Genomic DNA, 15,322 nt, shown 5'->3' on the forward strand with positions numbered 1-15,322 from the left:
ACCCCTCACCCCCAGCACAGGGGGCTCTGAGGCTTGGCTTGGGGCCTGCCCCGAGGGGAACGCCATGTCTGCTTGGTGTTCTGGCCCCCAAGCTTTGGGTTCTCCGTCTTAGAGCTTCTCAGGACGTTTGGGGGCCTGTGAGGAGCTTGGAGGGATTTGGGGGCCCTTCACCAGCCCCACTGAGAGCACAGTGGTTGCCTTGCCCAGCCCCCACGCATCTGGGAGCTTGCTGACCCCCTCGGCTCGACCAGCTTCCAGCAGAGCTTGAGTCCGCCTTCCAGAAGCCTTGGGAATGAGGGGCGCATCCTACTTGGTCCACAGGTCCCAGTGCTGGCTTGAATTTTTTTCATTATAATGTTACTTAAATACGTACAGACTTACAACTAGATGTAAGCTCCCTGTGTTTGTAGCTCTTTCACAGCTGCAACGCTAACAATTGTACAGGTGAAATACACCCAAAGACGTAAGACCGAGAATGCGGTCTCCGCTAACTGATGCTTTGTGGAAGTTGTGTTGCCTCCCTCTGCCTCTTGGATGGCTGGATATGCAGGTTTATGGGGAGCTCAGCCCGCCTGTGCAGGGGGCTCCTTCTCTTTTCCTTTTTGGAGCCGTCGTGAGACCCCTTTGGGCAGCTCGGTGTGGGTGGAGGCGGGGGGACATCATCTGTGTCCCCTGGCACAAACCTGCCTCCTTGGTCTAGGGCTGCCTCTGAGCCTGTGGCACTCAGAGAGCTGGCCAGAGTTAAGTGTGCTGTCCGGCATTGTGGATGGGTGGGGAGTGGGGAACACCCTTGGCAAGAACCCCCGGCTCCCTCCCCCGGTACTCCAGAGAACCTGTTTTTAAAATAGAATCCCACAGGGGTGTGTCTGCCTGTGGAGGCTGAGTGGGCAGTCCGCCCGTCGCTGTCCTGAGTGTTCCCCGCTCCCCACCCCTCTAGGTCCTTCCTGGGCCTGCTGTATCCTTTCTCCACTAGGTGATCAACTCAGGAGCTGCTACCCCAGCCAAGGGCACCACCTCCTGGACACACGTCCACGGCCACATCTCTGCTTGGAGTTGGGCTAGGTTATGCCAAGCTGTCACTGTGGGTTGGGCTTTAGAAATGATCACACTGGCCAGCTGCGTTTTCTTCGTTGCTTCCAGGATATTCTACACTAAGCCTTTCGTGTGCATTAGATGGCTCCATCCTTCTCTGGGAGAAGGCAGGTATCTGTCCTTATTTTCCACAGGAAAATGCGAAGCTCAGAGCAGATGTCACACTGATTGAGAACCCAGCACTGGAATGTGAGCTTCATGACCATGGGGACCGTCTGACCTCGTTCACCACTGCATCTGTCCTGCAGGGTCTGGGTTGGTAGGCTGTGCAGTAAATATTTGTCGAGTGCAGGAATGAATGTGTTGGCTGCTGCCCACAGCTGTACTGTTCTTCCTGGTGACCTGACTGGCCATGACCATGTCTGCTCCCCCTGCTCTCTAACCATGTCTGCCCTCCCTCTCTCACCATTTCCACCTCACTGGCCTACATTCAGGTTCTCAAAAATATCAATACCAGATTCCTACCCCCAGGACTTTGCACATGCCATTCCTTCTGCCTGGAGTGCTTTTTGCCTTTCTAGCAAACTCCTGTCTGTTCTGCAGGTCTCAGGTTAAATATTACCTCCTTCCCATACCCTCCACCAAAGTAAAAGAAAGTCTTCCTTCTAATCTCTAATTTTTTTTCTTTTTTTATTATATTATTTTATTATTTTTTAAAATTTTATTTTATATTGGAGTATAGTTGATTAACAATGTTGTATTAGTTTCAGGTGTACAGCAAAGTGATCCAGTTATACGTATACTTGTATCTATTCTTTTTCAAATGCATTTCCCATTTAGATTATTACAGAATATTGAGCAGAGTTCCCTGTGCTGTACAGTAGGTCCTTGTTGGTTATCTATTTCAAATATAGCAGTGTGTACATGTCAACCCCAAACTCCCAATCTATCCCTCCCCCAGCCCTTCCCCCACTCCCAGTAACCATAAGTTTGTTCTCTAAGTCTGTGGCTCTGTTTTGTAACTAAGTTCATTTGTATCATTTTTTTAGATTCTGCATATTAGCGATATCATATGTTTGTCTTTATCTGACTTACTTCACTTAGTACGATAATCTCCAGGTCCATCCATGTTGCTGGAAATAGCATTATTTTATTCTTTTTAATGGCTGAGTAATATTCCATTATATATACATACCACATCTTTACCCATTCATTTGTCAATGGATATTTAGGTTGCTTCCATGTTCTGGCTGTTGTAAACAGCGTTGCAATGAACATTGGGGTGCATATATCCTTTCAAACCATGTTTTTCTCCAACTATATGCCCAAGAGCGGGATTACTGGATCATATGGTAGTTCTATTTTTAGTTCCTTAAGGAACCTTCATACTGTTCTCCATAGTGGCTGTACCAATTTACATTCCCACCAACAGTGTAGGAAGGTTCCCTTTTCTCCACACCCTCTCCAGCATTTATTGTTTGTAGACTTCAATGATGGCCATTTTGACTGGTGTGAGGTGATATTGTAGTTTTGATTTGCATTTCTGTAATAATTAGTGATGTTGACCATCTTTCCATGTGCTTTTTGACCATCTGTATGTCTTCTTCGGAGAAATGTCTATTTAGGTCTTCCGCCTCTTTTTTGATTGGCTTGTTTTTTTGATATTGAGCTGCATGAGCTGTTTGTAAATTTTGGAGATTAAGTCCTTGTCGTTTGCATCCTTTGCAAGTATTTTCTCCCATTCTATGGGTTGTCTTTACGTTTATGGTTTCCTTTGCTGTGCGAAAGCTTTTAAATTTGATTAGGTCCCATTTGTTTATTTTTGTTTTTATTTCCATTACTCTGAGAGACGGATTGAAAAAGATATTGCTGTGATTTATGTCAAAGAGTGTTCGGCCTATGTTTTCCTCTAAGAGTTTTATAGTATCCGGACTTACATTTAGGTCTTTAATCCATTTTGAGTTTCCTTTTGTGTATGGTGTTAGGGAGTGTTCTAACTTCATTCGTTTACATGTAGCTGTCCAGTTTTCTCAGAACCACTTATTGAAGAGGCTGTCTTTTCTCCATTGTATATTCTTGCCTCCTTGATCATAGATTAGTTGACCATAGGTGCATGGGTTTATCTCTGGGCTTTCTATCCCATTCCATTGAGCTATATATTTCTGTTTTTGTCAGTACCATACTGTTTTGATGACTGTAGCTTTGTAGTATAGTCTGAAGTCAGGGAGCCTGATTCCTCCAGCTCCATTTTTCTTTCTCAGGATTGCTTTGGCTATTTGGGGTCTTTTTTGTCTCCATACAAATTTAAAAAATTTTTTGTGCTAGTTCTGTGAAAAATGCCATTGGTAATTTGATAGGGATTGCATTGAATCTGTAGATTGCCTTGGGTAGTATACTCATTTTGACAGTATTGATTCTTCCAATGCAAGAACATGGTGTATCTCTCCATGTGTTTGTGTCAGCTTTGATTTCTTTCATCAGCATCTTATAGTTTTCAGAGTACAGGTCTTTTGTCTCCTTAGGTAGGTTTATTCCTAGGTGTTTTATTCTTTTTGATGTGATGGTAAATGGGATTGTTTCCTTAATTTCTCTTTCTGGATGTTTTGTTGTTAGTGTATAGAAATGCAACAGTTTTCTGCATATCGATTTTCTATCCTGCAACTATACCAGATTCATTGATGAGCTCTAGTAGTATTCTGGTAGCATCTTTAGGATTTTCTCTGTATAGTATCATGTCATCTGCAAACAGTGACAGTTCTTTTCCAACTTGGATTCCTTTTCTTTTTCTTTTCTGATTGCCGTGGCTAGGACTTCCAAAACTGTGTTGAATAATAGTGGCGAGGGTGGACATCCTTGTCTTGTTCCTGATCTTAGAGGAAATGCTTTCAGGTTTTCACCATTGAGAATGATGTTAGCTGTGGGTTTGTTATATATGGCCTTTATTATTTTGAGGTATGTTCCCTCTATGCCCACTTTCTGGAGAGTTTTTTCTTTTTATCATAAATGGGTGTTGAACTTTGTCAAAAGCTTTTTCTGAATCTATTGGGATGATCATATGGTTTTTATTCTTCAGTTTTTTAATGTGGTGTATCACATTGATTAGCGGATATTGAAGAATCCGGGCATCCCTGGGATAAATCCCACTTGATCATGGTGTATGATCCTTTTAATGTATTGTTGGATTTGGTTTGCTTGTATTTTGTTGAGTATTTCTGCATCTATGTTCATCAGTGATATTGGCCTGTAATTTTCTTTTTTGTGGTATCTTTGGTTTTGGTATCAGGGTGATGGTGGCCTCATAGAATGAGTTTGGGAGTGTTCCTTTTTCTGCAGTTTTTTGGATTAGTTTCAGAAGGATAGGTGTTAACTCTTCTCTAAATGTTTGATAGAATTTGCTTTTGCTTATGAAGCCATCTGGTCCTGGACTTCTGTTTGTTAGTTTTTAAATCACAGTTCAATTTCAGTACTTGTGATTGGTCTGTTCATATTTTCTGTTTCTTCCTGGTTCAGTCTGGGAGATTGTACCTTTCTAAGAATTTGTCCATTTCTTCTAGGTCGCCCAATTTATTGGCATATAGTTGCTTGTAGTAGTCTCTTATGATCCTTTGTATTTCTGTGGTGTTGGTTGTAACTTCTCCTTTTGCATTTCTAATTTTATTGATTTGAGCCCTATTCCTTTTTTTCTTGATGAGTCTGGCTAAAGGTTTATCAATTTTGTTTATCTTCTCAAAGAACCAGCTTTTTTAGTTTCATTGATCTTTTCTATTGTTTTCTTCATTTCTATTTTATTTATTTCTGCTCTGATCTTTATGATTTCTTTCCTTATAGTAACTATAGGTTTTGTTTGTTCTTCTTTCTCTAGTTGCTTTAGGTGTAAGGTTAGGTTGTTTGAGATTTTTCTTGTTTCCTGAGGTAAGATTGTATTGCTATAAACTTCCCTCTTAGAAGTGCTTTTACTGCATCCCATTGGTTTTGGATCATCGTATTTTCATTGTCATTTGTCTCTAGGTATGTTTTGATTTCCTCCTGGATTTCTTCAGTGATCCATTGGTTGTTTAGTGGCATATTGTTTAAGCCTCCAGATGTTTGTGTTTTTTACAGTTTTTTTTCCTGTAATTGATTTCTAATCTCATAGCATTGTGGTTGGAGAAGATGCTTGATATGATTTCAATTATCTTAAATTTACCGAGGCTCACTTTGTGGCCTAACATGTGATCAATCCTGGAGAATGTTCCATGTGCACTTGAGAAGACTGTGTATTCTATTGCTTTTGAACAGAATACTCTATAAATTAAGTCCATCTAGTCTAATGTGTCATTTAAGGCCTGTGTTTCCTTATTGATTTTCTGTCTGGATGATTTCTCCAGTGATGAAAGTGGGGTGTTAAAGTCCCACACTATTATTGTTACTGTTGATTTCTTCTTTTATGGCTGTTAATATTTGCCTTTTCTCCTCCCCTCACTTTCAGTTTGTATGTGTCCCTAGATCTGAAGTGGGTCTCTGGTAACATATATATGGGGCTTGTTTCTGTATCCAGCCAGTCTTTGTCTTTTGGTTGGAGCATTTAATCCATTTACGTTTAAGGTAATTATCAATATGTGTGTTCTTATTTCCATTTTGTTGATTGTTTTGGATTTGTTTTCCTAGTTCTTTTATCTTCCTCTATTGTTCTCTTGTGATTTGATGACTAACGTTAATGTTGTGTTGGATTCCTTTTTCTTGTTTGTGTACTGTAGATTTTTGGTTTGCAGTTATCATGAGGTTTTGAAATAGCAGTCTATATAGAAACAAGATTGTTTCAAGTTCCTGTTCTTTTAATTTCAAATGCATTTCCAATATTCTGCATTTGTGCTCTCCCCTTCTCACAGTTGCTGGCTTTGATATCATATTTGTGTGTAGATGACTTCCTGCCTTTACTGTATGTTTGCCTTTATCGGTGAGCTTTTCCATTTGTAATTTTCTTATTTCTAGTTGTGGCCTTTTCTTTTCCACCTAGAGAATTTCCTTTAGCATTTGTTGCAAAGCTGGTCTGGTGGTGCTGAATTCTCTTAGCTTCTGCTTGTCTGTAAAGCTTTTGATTTCTCTGTCAAATCTGAGTGAGAGCCTTACTTGGTAGAGTATTCTTGGTTGTAGGTTCTTCCCTTTCATCACTTTAAATATATGGTGCTACTCTCTTCTGGCCTGCAGAGTGTCTGCCGAACAATCAGCTGGTAACCTTATGGGAGGTACCTTGTATGTTATGTGTCGTTTTTCCCTTGTTGTTTTTAATATTTTTTCTTTGTCTTTAATTTTTGTCACTTTGATTACTATGTCTCTCGGCATGTTCCTCCTTGGATTTATCCTGCCTGGGACTCTCTGTGCTTCCTGGACTTGGATGACTGTTTCCTTTCCCATGTTAGGGAAATTTTCAGCTATTATCTCTTCAAATATTTTCTCAGGTCCTTTCTCTCCCTCTTCTTCCTCTGCGACCACTATAATGCAAATGTTGGTGCGTTTCATGTTGTTCCAGAGGTCTCTTAGACTGTCCTCATTTCTTTTCATTCTTTTTTCTTTAGTCTCTTCTATGGCAGTGATTTCCACCATTCTGTCTTCCAGCTCACTTATCTGTTCCTCTGTCTCAGTTATTCTGCTATTGATTCCTTCTGGTGTATTTTTCATTTCAGTTATTATATTGTTCATCTCTGTTTGTTCTTTAGTTCTTCTAAGTTTTTGTTAAACATTTTTTGTATCTTCTCGATCTGTACCTCCTTTTTCTGAGATCTTGGATCATCTTTACTATTATTACTCTGAATTCGTTTTTGGGTAGACTGCCGGTCTCCACTTCACTTACTTTTTCTTCTGGGGTTTAATCTTATTCTTTCATCTGGGACATATTCCTCTGCCATCTCATTTTGTCTAGCTTTCTGTGACTGCAGTTTCTGTTTCACAGGTTGTAGTTCTTCTTGCTTCTGCTCTCTGCCCCCTGGTAGATGAGGCTGTCTAAGAGGCCTGTGAAGGCTTCCTGGTGAGAGGGACTGGATCCTGCCCACTGGTGGGTGGAGCTGGGTCTTGTCCCTCTGGTGGCCAGGGCCATGTCAAGGGGTGTGTTTAGCGGACAACTGTGTGCTCAGGAAGACTCTAAGCAGCCCACCTGCTTACGGGTGAGGCTGTGTTCCCACTTTGTTGGCTGTTTGGCGTGTGGTGTCCCAGCACTAGAGCCCACAGGCCGTTGGGTGGGGCCAGGTCATAGTGAGGAAATGGTGGCCTCTGGGAGGGCTCATGCCAATGAGCACTCCTCAGAACTATCGCTGCCAGTGTCTTTGTCCCCACAGTGAGCCACAGCCCCCCGCCTTCACAGAAGACCCTCCGGTATCAGCAGGTAGGTTTGGCCCAGGCTCTTATGAGGTTACTGCTTTTTTCTGTGTCCTGCTTTGCATGAGTCCTTGTCTGCACCCTCCAAGAGTGTAGTTTCTGTTTCCCCCAGTCCTGTGGAATCCCTGTGAACAAACCCCACTAACCTTCAAAGCCAGATTCTCTGGGGGCTTTTCCCATTGCCAGACCCCCCAGGCTGGGGAGCCCGATGTGGGACTCAGAACTTTCACTCCTGTGGGAGAACTTCTGTGGTATAATTATTTTCCAGTTTGTGGGTTGCCCACTGGCAGGCATGGTATTTGATTTTATTGCAGTTGGCACCTGTCCTACCATCTCTTTGTGGCTTCTTCTTTGTCTTTGGATGTAGGATATGTTTTTTGGTAGGTTCCAGCATTTTTTTGTCAATGGTTGTTAAGCAGTTGTGATTTTGGTGATTTTGTAAGAAGAGGTGAGCTCACATCCTTCTGTTCTGCCATCTTGTCTCCATCTCCTCTCATCACTGTTTTATACGCTACTTTCTTCCATGTTTTATTGGCTCCTTTTTTTCCTTTGCGCTTAGTTCAGTTTCACTTGTTCATAGGTTGCTGGTACAGAGGCCTCTCACCCAGGACTTCAGACAAGCATTCCTAGTGTGAAATGGCTCTCTAATCTCTAAATTTTTATTTTTAACATAAAGCTCTTTTGTTACTGTGTGATGGCTGTATACATTTTATTCGTACAAGCCTGCAGTTTCTCCCACTGAAGGATGATCCATGGAGACAGCAGTAGCTGTGTCTGCCCTTCGTGTTTCCCCAGGCCTGGCACAGTGCCTGCTGGTTTGAGGGTGCTCAGGTGCACATGGCTGGAGGGGCTGAATGGACCCATGAGTAGTTCCCATATTCTAGGTGAGGAAAGCATGCCTCAGGAAGGTTGCGGAACCATTCAGGGCTGCACTGCTGGTAAACGAGAGAGCTCCGTTTTCACACGCAGGCCTTCCACTCAGGGCCTGAGCTCCAGCCCTTCCCTGTGGCCTCTTGATCATCATCTGGTTCCAGGTTAGGACAGAATGTTGTCGGCATGATTTACATTCTCTCTCGTTCCTCCACAGACGCTGTGTGTTTCTCCCCACCCCACGGCTGCAGCCCTCACTGTTGCACGGTGGCCCTGACCCTGTCTGCCATGGCAGGAAGCTCAGCCCGGCCCCAGGCCAGTACTCCGAGCAGCCAGAAGTCAGCCCCTCCAGCTCTGGGCGGCTTCAGGGGCTGCTCTGAGCTTCAGAGAAGAAAACCCGTCTCCAGCGCCCTGTGTGTCTGGCCGAGGCCTTTCCTGCTTTGCAGTGGTTTGCCGGGGGGAGGACCTTTCAAGGGGGGCGTGGACGGATGCCAGGACTCCCTCAGCCTCGGGGAGAAGGACACGTTTGCAGAGCTTTGAGGTCGCCTATTTCAGCAAGTTCTGGACTGGGGTGGGGGGGTTCCCTGAAGGGGTGGGGGTGGCAGCCCTGACAGCATGGTCTTCGGCTCAGGGCTTCCCTATTGGTGTTGTGACGTCTCCCCACAGATGACGTCCCAGGCCTCTGGGACACAGGTGCATCGGGGCTGAGAGCAGGATGTGCTGTGGAGAAAGCACGTTAAGGGAGGGAACCCTTCAGTGACACCCACCAGTCTCCATTAGCAAAGGACGCCCAGACCCACCTCCTGGTCAGGCCAGCTATGCCCCAGGATCCTGTGCCTAGGTGCAGATGCACGTGGAGACCAGGGGATGCCCCATCACCTCCCCTCAGAGCCCAGCCCAAGAGGCAGCAATGACCCCATCTCCTGACAGGAGCATGGTCACCCTAGAACATGGCACTACCCTCCAAGACCAGCAGCAGGTACGAGCTGGGGACCACAGAGGGACTCCAGGGTGCCCACTATAGATCCCACCAGGGCTGGACACATCTCAACTTGGAGGATGACAAGGCCCATGACGCCGGCCCCCCCATCCAGTGCCCGCTGTCCTCTGACATCTTGCCCTTCCAGCTGGTAATGGGATCTGGCCCGTTTGCCCCCTGAGCTCAAAAACAATGGTCCCAAGAAAACTGCCGACCATTTGTTCATTTTTTCCACCTCCCAAGTCATTGGGTGCCTCATAGGTACAACCTCAGCATCTGGGGTTCTGGAGGGGTTGGCTCCTGCTAGCGACCCTCCTCACACCTAGTGTTAGAGTTTCTGGGCCGGTCCTTCGCTTGCCCCAGTGCAAGGCCATCAGCTGCCACTTGGGAAAAAGCCAAAAGTGGAAGGCACATCTCTGGGTTCTTTGGACCCCACAGACCCACCTGTATGAGAGGCCGACCTCTTTCTCTTGGTGCTTCATCTCAGCCACCTAGAAGCCAGGTGGCTGGTCCCAGGAGATGGCTCTGCCTGAGATTTGGGGAGGCCCTGGGGCTGGTGGGGAAGCAGCAGCCCCAGGTCCAGAGCCCACACTGCCTGGAGGGGCCCCTGTGGCCTGTTGCATTGCTGAGCCAAGTTAAGCACAGATCTCACAGCACAGAGGACCTCGCAGTGGTGCTTTTCCCAAAAGTTGTGTTGCTTTTATCTGTTTCTAACTTAATAAAAGAGTTGAGAAAAATCTTGCTTTCTTTGGGTGCTGGGACCAGTCTTGTGGGACATGAAGGCACAAGCAGACTGATTTCCACCCCACCAGCCAGGGCTCACAGTCTGCCCCTCTGGGGGGTTGAGTGAGATTCACCTTCCTCAAGCACCCGCAAGCACGCAGAGGAGAGGGCTTCCTGTCCTCAGATTGATTGTTTCAGCAGCAGAAGCCTTTATACTGATTCTCATGCATAGAATCCTGAGTACTTTTTTTTCCTGAAAAATGCGTGGGTGGACTCTAACTTGAAGATGTAATTCCATTGATTTCCATGTGTTCTTTTGTGTGCTGTGAACCCCCAGTTGACACTCAATTGTGTGAAAATAACACAAGCAGTGTTAAGACAGGCGTCAATACTCCAGTGGCTAGCATCAGTTATCACGACACAAATGCTAATGCTCATGTTCACCTGCTCTCCTTTCACACATTTTCACAGCTATTATGAACCATAAACTCAAGAATGTGGACACAGGGCTGTGACAGCCACAGATTAAAGAGGAGGCCCTTCCCAACATGCCACTGCAGGCCCTGAACACCACAACATCAAACACACCACCTGTCAAGGGGACAACGGCCAACACACCTTGGAGAAAGACGAGGCTGGCATCCATTCCAAAAACAGCCCTTGCACCAAAAATATTGGATTCACACAGCCTACACAGGGATGCTCCACATAAAAACACCCCTTGAAGACCACAGTAGGTAGTTTCTTCTAAATTTGTAGAGACAAACATAAAATGAAAAAGCAGAGGAACTAATCCCAATTAAAAGAACAAGAGGAATCCTGTGAAAGAACAAATAATGAAGCAGACCACCAGTCTACTAGACCCAGAGTTCAAAGAGGAGGTAATAAAAAAAGTAATTAAGAAAGGTTATTGATAGAAATGCAGATCACTGTAACAAAAATTAGATACTATAAAGAGGAGAACCAATTAAACAATTGCTGAGATAAAAACCAATCTAGAAGCAGTGAACAGCAGACTAAAAATGCAAAACAGTGAATAAATGATCTGGAAGATAGAATAATGGAAATCACCCAATCAAAACAACAGACAGAGACAAGTGAAAAAGGGAAGAAAACATGTATGGGACAATATAAAACCTGCCAACTTACACATAATAGGGGTTTCAGAAGAAGAATAAGGGGATCGAAAATGTATTTGAAGAAATTATGGCTGAAAACTTCCCAACCTGAAAAAATGAAACATATCCAGGAAGCACAGAAAGTCCCAAACAGACCCACACCAGGATATATCATAGTTAAAATGGCAAAAGTTAAAGAGGACTCTAAAGGCAGCAAGAGAGAAACAGTCAGTTACAAGGGAACCCACATAAGACTATCAGCTGATTTCTCTGCAGAAAATTTGCAGGCTGGAAGCGGGTGGCAGGATATATTCAAAATCCTGAAAGGAAAAAAGCCTGCAACCTAGGATACTCTACCCAGAAAGATTATCATTTAGCTAGAAGGAGAAAGAAAGAATCAGACAAGCAAACACTAAAAGAATACAGCAATACTAAACCTAACCAAAAAGAAACATTGAAAGATCTTCTCTAAATAGTAAAGCAAGAATCTATAGGAAAGGGAAAATCACAATGGGAAAGGCATATTACATAAGAGGATTAAGATCATTTATATAAACCAGTACATACATTAAAATACAATCAAAAAATTTTTGTAGAAGTGATTATAACTTTTAGAATGTGTTTGAACTTTTACGACTGTAAGTCTAACGCAAGTAAATATAGCTATGAGTTAACATACTTGAAAACCTTGGTAACTGCAAAGGAAAAGCATACGATAGACTCACAAAAGCCAAAAAGAAAGGAATGCAAGCATAACCATCAAACCACAAAAGGAAAAATAAGAAATGAACAAAGAACTACAAAATCAGCTAGAAAACAGTTTAAAATGGCAATAAGTGCATGCCTATCAGTAATTACTATCAGTAATTACTGATAGTAATTGACCTATCAGTCAATAGACTAAATGTTCCAATCAGAAGACATCAAGTGGCAGATTGGATAAGAAAACAACCTACAATATGCTGCCTACAAGAGATTCACTTTAGAGTGAAAGACTCACACAGATGGAAAGTGAGGGGATGGAAAAAGCTTTCATGCAAATGGAAATGACGAGAAAGTGGGGGCCGCAATACTCATATCAGACAACATAGACTTTAAAACAAAGTCCGTTAAAAAAAGGCAAAGAATGACATTATATAATGATAAAGGGATCAACACAAGAAGAGGATATTGCACTTAGCATATATGCACCCAGTACAGGAGCACCTAAATATATAAAACAAATACTGTCATAAAGCAAGAAATTGATGGGAATACAATAATAGTAGGAGACTTTAACACCCCACTGGCATCAGTGTACAGAACAGATCTTCCAGACAGGAGATCAACAAGGTGACAGAGAACCTAAATGATACAGTGGAACGGTTAGACTTGATATCTACAGGACACTACATCCAAAAAAACCAGAATACACATTCTTTTCAAGTGCACATGGAACATTCTCTAGGATAGACCACATTATTAGGTCACAAAATAAGTCTCAACAGATTTAAGAGGATAGAAATTATTTCAAGCATCTTTTCTGAACACAACGGTATGAAACTGGAGATCAATCACAGGAAAAAACCGAATACATGGAGAGTAAACAACATGCTAGTAATGATCAAAGAGGAAATCAGAAAATACCTTGAGACAAATGGCAATGAGAACACAACTTTATAAAATCTATGGGATGCAGCAAAACAGTTCTAAGAGGGAAGTTCATAGCGATACGGGCCTTCCCCAAGAAATAAGAAAAAATCTCAAACAACATAACCTACCACCTAAAAGAATTAGAAAAAGAACAAAGCCCAAAGTCAGCAGAAGGAAAGAAAGAAAAAGATCAGAGAGAAAATAGAGATTAAAAAAAAACAATGAAACTAAGATGGTTTTTAAAGAAGATAAATCAACAAACCTCTAGTCAGCCTCACCAAGAAGAAAGAAGAGAGGACCCAAATAAAATAGGAAATGAAAGAGGAGAAATAACTACTGATACCACAGAAATACAAAAAAACCCCACACAAAAAAAATACTAGAATACTATGAACAGTTACATGACAACAAACTGGATAACCTAGCGGAAATGGACAAGTTTCTAGAAATATACAGCCTGCCAAAATTGAGTCAAGAAGAAACAATTCGAACAGACCAGTCACTAGAAGTGAAATAGAATCTGTAAAAAAAAAACCCAAAACTCCCTGCAAACAAAAGTCCAGTACTGGATGGCTTCACTGGGGAATTCTACCAAACATACAAAGAAGAACTTATACCAGTCTTTCTCAAACTCTTCCAAAAGATTGAAGAGGAGGGAACAAGCCCAAAGTCATTCTGTGAAGCCATTATCACCCTGATACCAAAACCAGACAAAGACACTACAAAAACAAATCACAGGCCAATATCTTTGATGAATATTGACGTGAAAATCCTCAGCAAAATATTAGCAAACCTTGGCAACCGGCAGCCTAGTGAGCAGGACGCATCAGGATCGCTGGGCGGCAGGGACTCGTATCCCCAGGCACATGGCATGGTCCCGATCCTTCTGGTAAACATTTCTTGGCCTGGGATTGGGGCTGGGGATCAGGAACAGGGGACTTGACAACTTTTTCTCAAACGTTCCTGAGCCAGGTACAACTGCCAGGTGGGGGCAGGGAAGGCTGATTCCTCTCCAACATGCCTCCTGGTCCATGCTGGGCTGGTCCCAGGCACCAGCATTCACTTCAAAGTTTCACCGCAGCATCCTGCTGGGGCTTCCTTCAGCCAGCACAAGCACATTGAGAAATTTTCAGCAACGGAAAGACGTCCTTGGCATATAAACTTCTGTCAATTGGACACCCTTTGTGTGTGGAGAAACTTTACTTTTTTCCCCCACTGCTGCTGCAATGAAAAAAAATCAATAAGACTAATAAAAATATAGGAATATTTAAAATAAAAAAATTAGCTAACTAAATTCTGCAATACCTAAGAAGGATCATACACCCTGGTCAAGTTGAATTCATTCCAGGTTTCAAGGATGGTTCAACATGTGCAAATCAATCAGTGTGATATGCCACATTAACAAAAGAAAAGACAAAACCCACATGATCATCTTGATAGAGAAAAAGCATTTGATAAAATTCAACATCTATTCATGATAAAAACTCTCACCAAGTGGGTGTAGAGGGAACAAAGCAACTTATGATAACCCCACAGCTAATATGACATTCAATGGTGACAAGCTAAAAGCCTGCTAACTAAATTCAGGAAAAGGACAAGGATGCCCACTGTCATCTCTTCTATTCAACATAGTATAAGTTGTAGCCACAGCAATCAGACAATAAAAAGAAATAATAGGTATCCAAATTGACAGAGGTAAAACTCACTATTTGCAGATGACATGATACTCCATATAGAGAACCCCAAAACTCCACACAAAAACTATTAGAGGGGAAGCGTAAGCTGGATGAAGTGAGAGAGTAGCACTGACATATATACACTATCAAATGTAGAATAGCTAGTGGGAAGCAGCTGCATAGCACAGGGAGATCAGCTCAGTGCTTTGTGACCACCTAGAGGGGTGGGATAGGGAGGGTGGGAGGGAGACGCAAGAGGGAGGAGATATGGGGATATATGTACACATATAGCTGATTCACTTTGTTATACAGCGGAAACTAACACACCATTGTAAAGCAATTATACTCCAATAAAGATGTTTAAAAAAACTATTAAAACGAATAAATGAATTCAGGAGGGTAGCAGGATTCAAGATTAATCTGTATACAAGATTATCTGGATAAGAAATCTGTCGCATTTCTTTACACTAACAATGAAATATCAGAAAGTAAAAAGTCCTGTTTAAAGTCACATTAAAAAAATACCTAGGAATAAACTTAAGGAAGTGAAAGAACTATATGCTGAAAACTATAAAACATTGATAAAGGAAATTGAAGATGATTCAAAGAAATGGAAAGATAGCCCATGCTCTTGCATTGGGAAGAATTAATATAGTTAAAATGGCCATACTACCCAAAGCAATCTACAGATTTAATGCAATCCCTATCAAATTATCCATAATATTTTTCACAGAACCAGAACAAATAATTGTAAAATTTACATGGACCCACTAAAGACCCAGAATTGCCAGAGCAATCCTGAGGAAAAAAAAACAAAGCTGGAGGCATAACCCTTGCAGATTTCAAACAATACAACAAAGATACAGTAATCAAACAGTGTAGTATTGGCACAAAAACAGACATAAAGTTCAATGAAATAGAATAGAGAGCCCAGAAATAAA

General features: G+C 42.5%; 1 protein-coding gene across 3 annotated transcripts in view; it reads left to right on the forward strand.

Annotated features, from left to right (window-relative positions):
• Positions 1-15,322, forward strand: part of KLHL25 (kelch like family member 25) — a 105,229-nt gene that overhangs the window by 46,128 nt on the left and 43,779 nt on the right. The window contains exon 3 of one of the 3 annotated variants that reach the window (XM_060096876.1): positions 8,471-8,803. The exons of 1 other annotated variant lie outside the window; for it this stretch is intronic. The gene's annotated coding sequence lies outside the window, so the exon portion shown is untranslated. Of the gene's footprint in view, positions 1-1,226; positions 1,269-8,470; positions 8,804-15,322 lie in introns of those variants that run through there. One more of the 3 variants, XM_060096877.1, reaches the window with a different exon arrangement.

Source organism: Mesoplodon densirostris, chromosome 4 (assembly GCF_025265405.1).
Source record: "Mesoplodon densirostris isolate mMesDen1 chromosome 4, mMesDen1 primary haplotype, whole genome shotgun sequence".
Classification (NCBI taxonomy): Eukaryota; Metazoa; Chordata; class Mammalia; order Artiodactyla; family Ziphiidae; genus Mesoplodon; species Mesoplodon densirostris.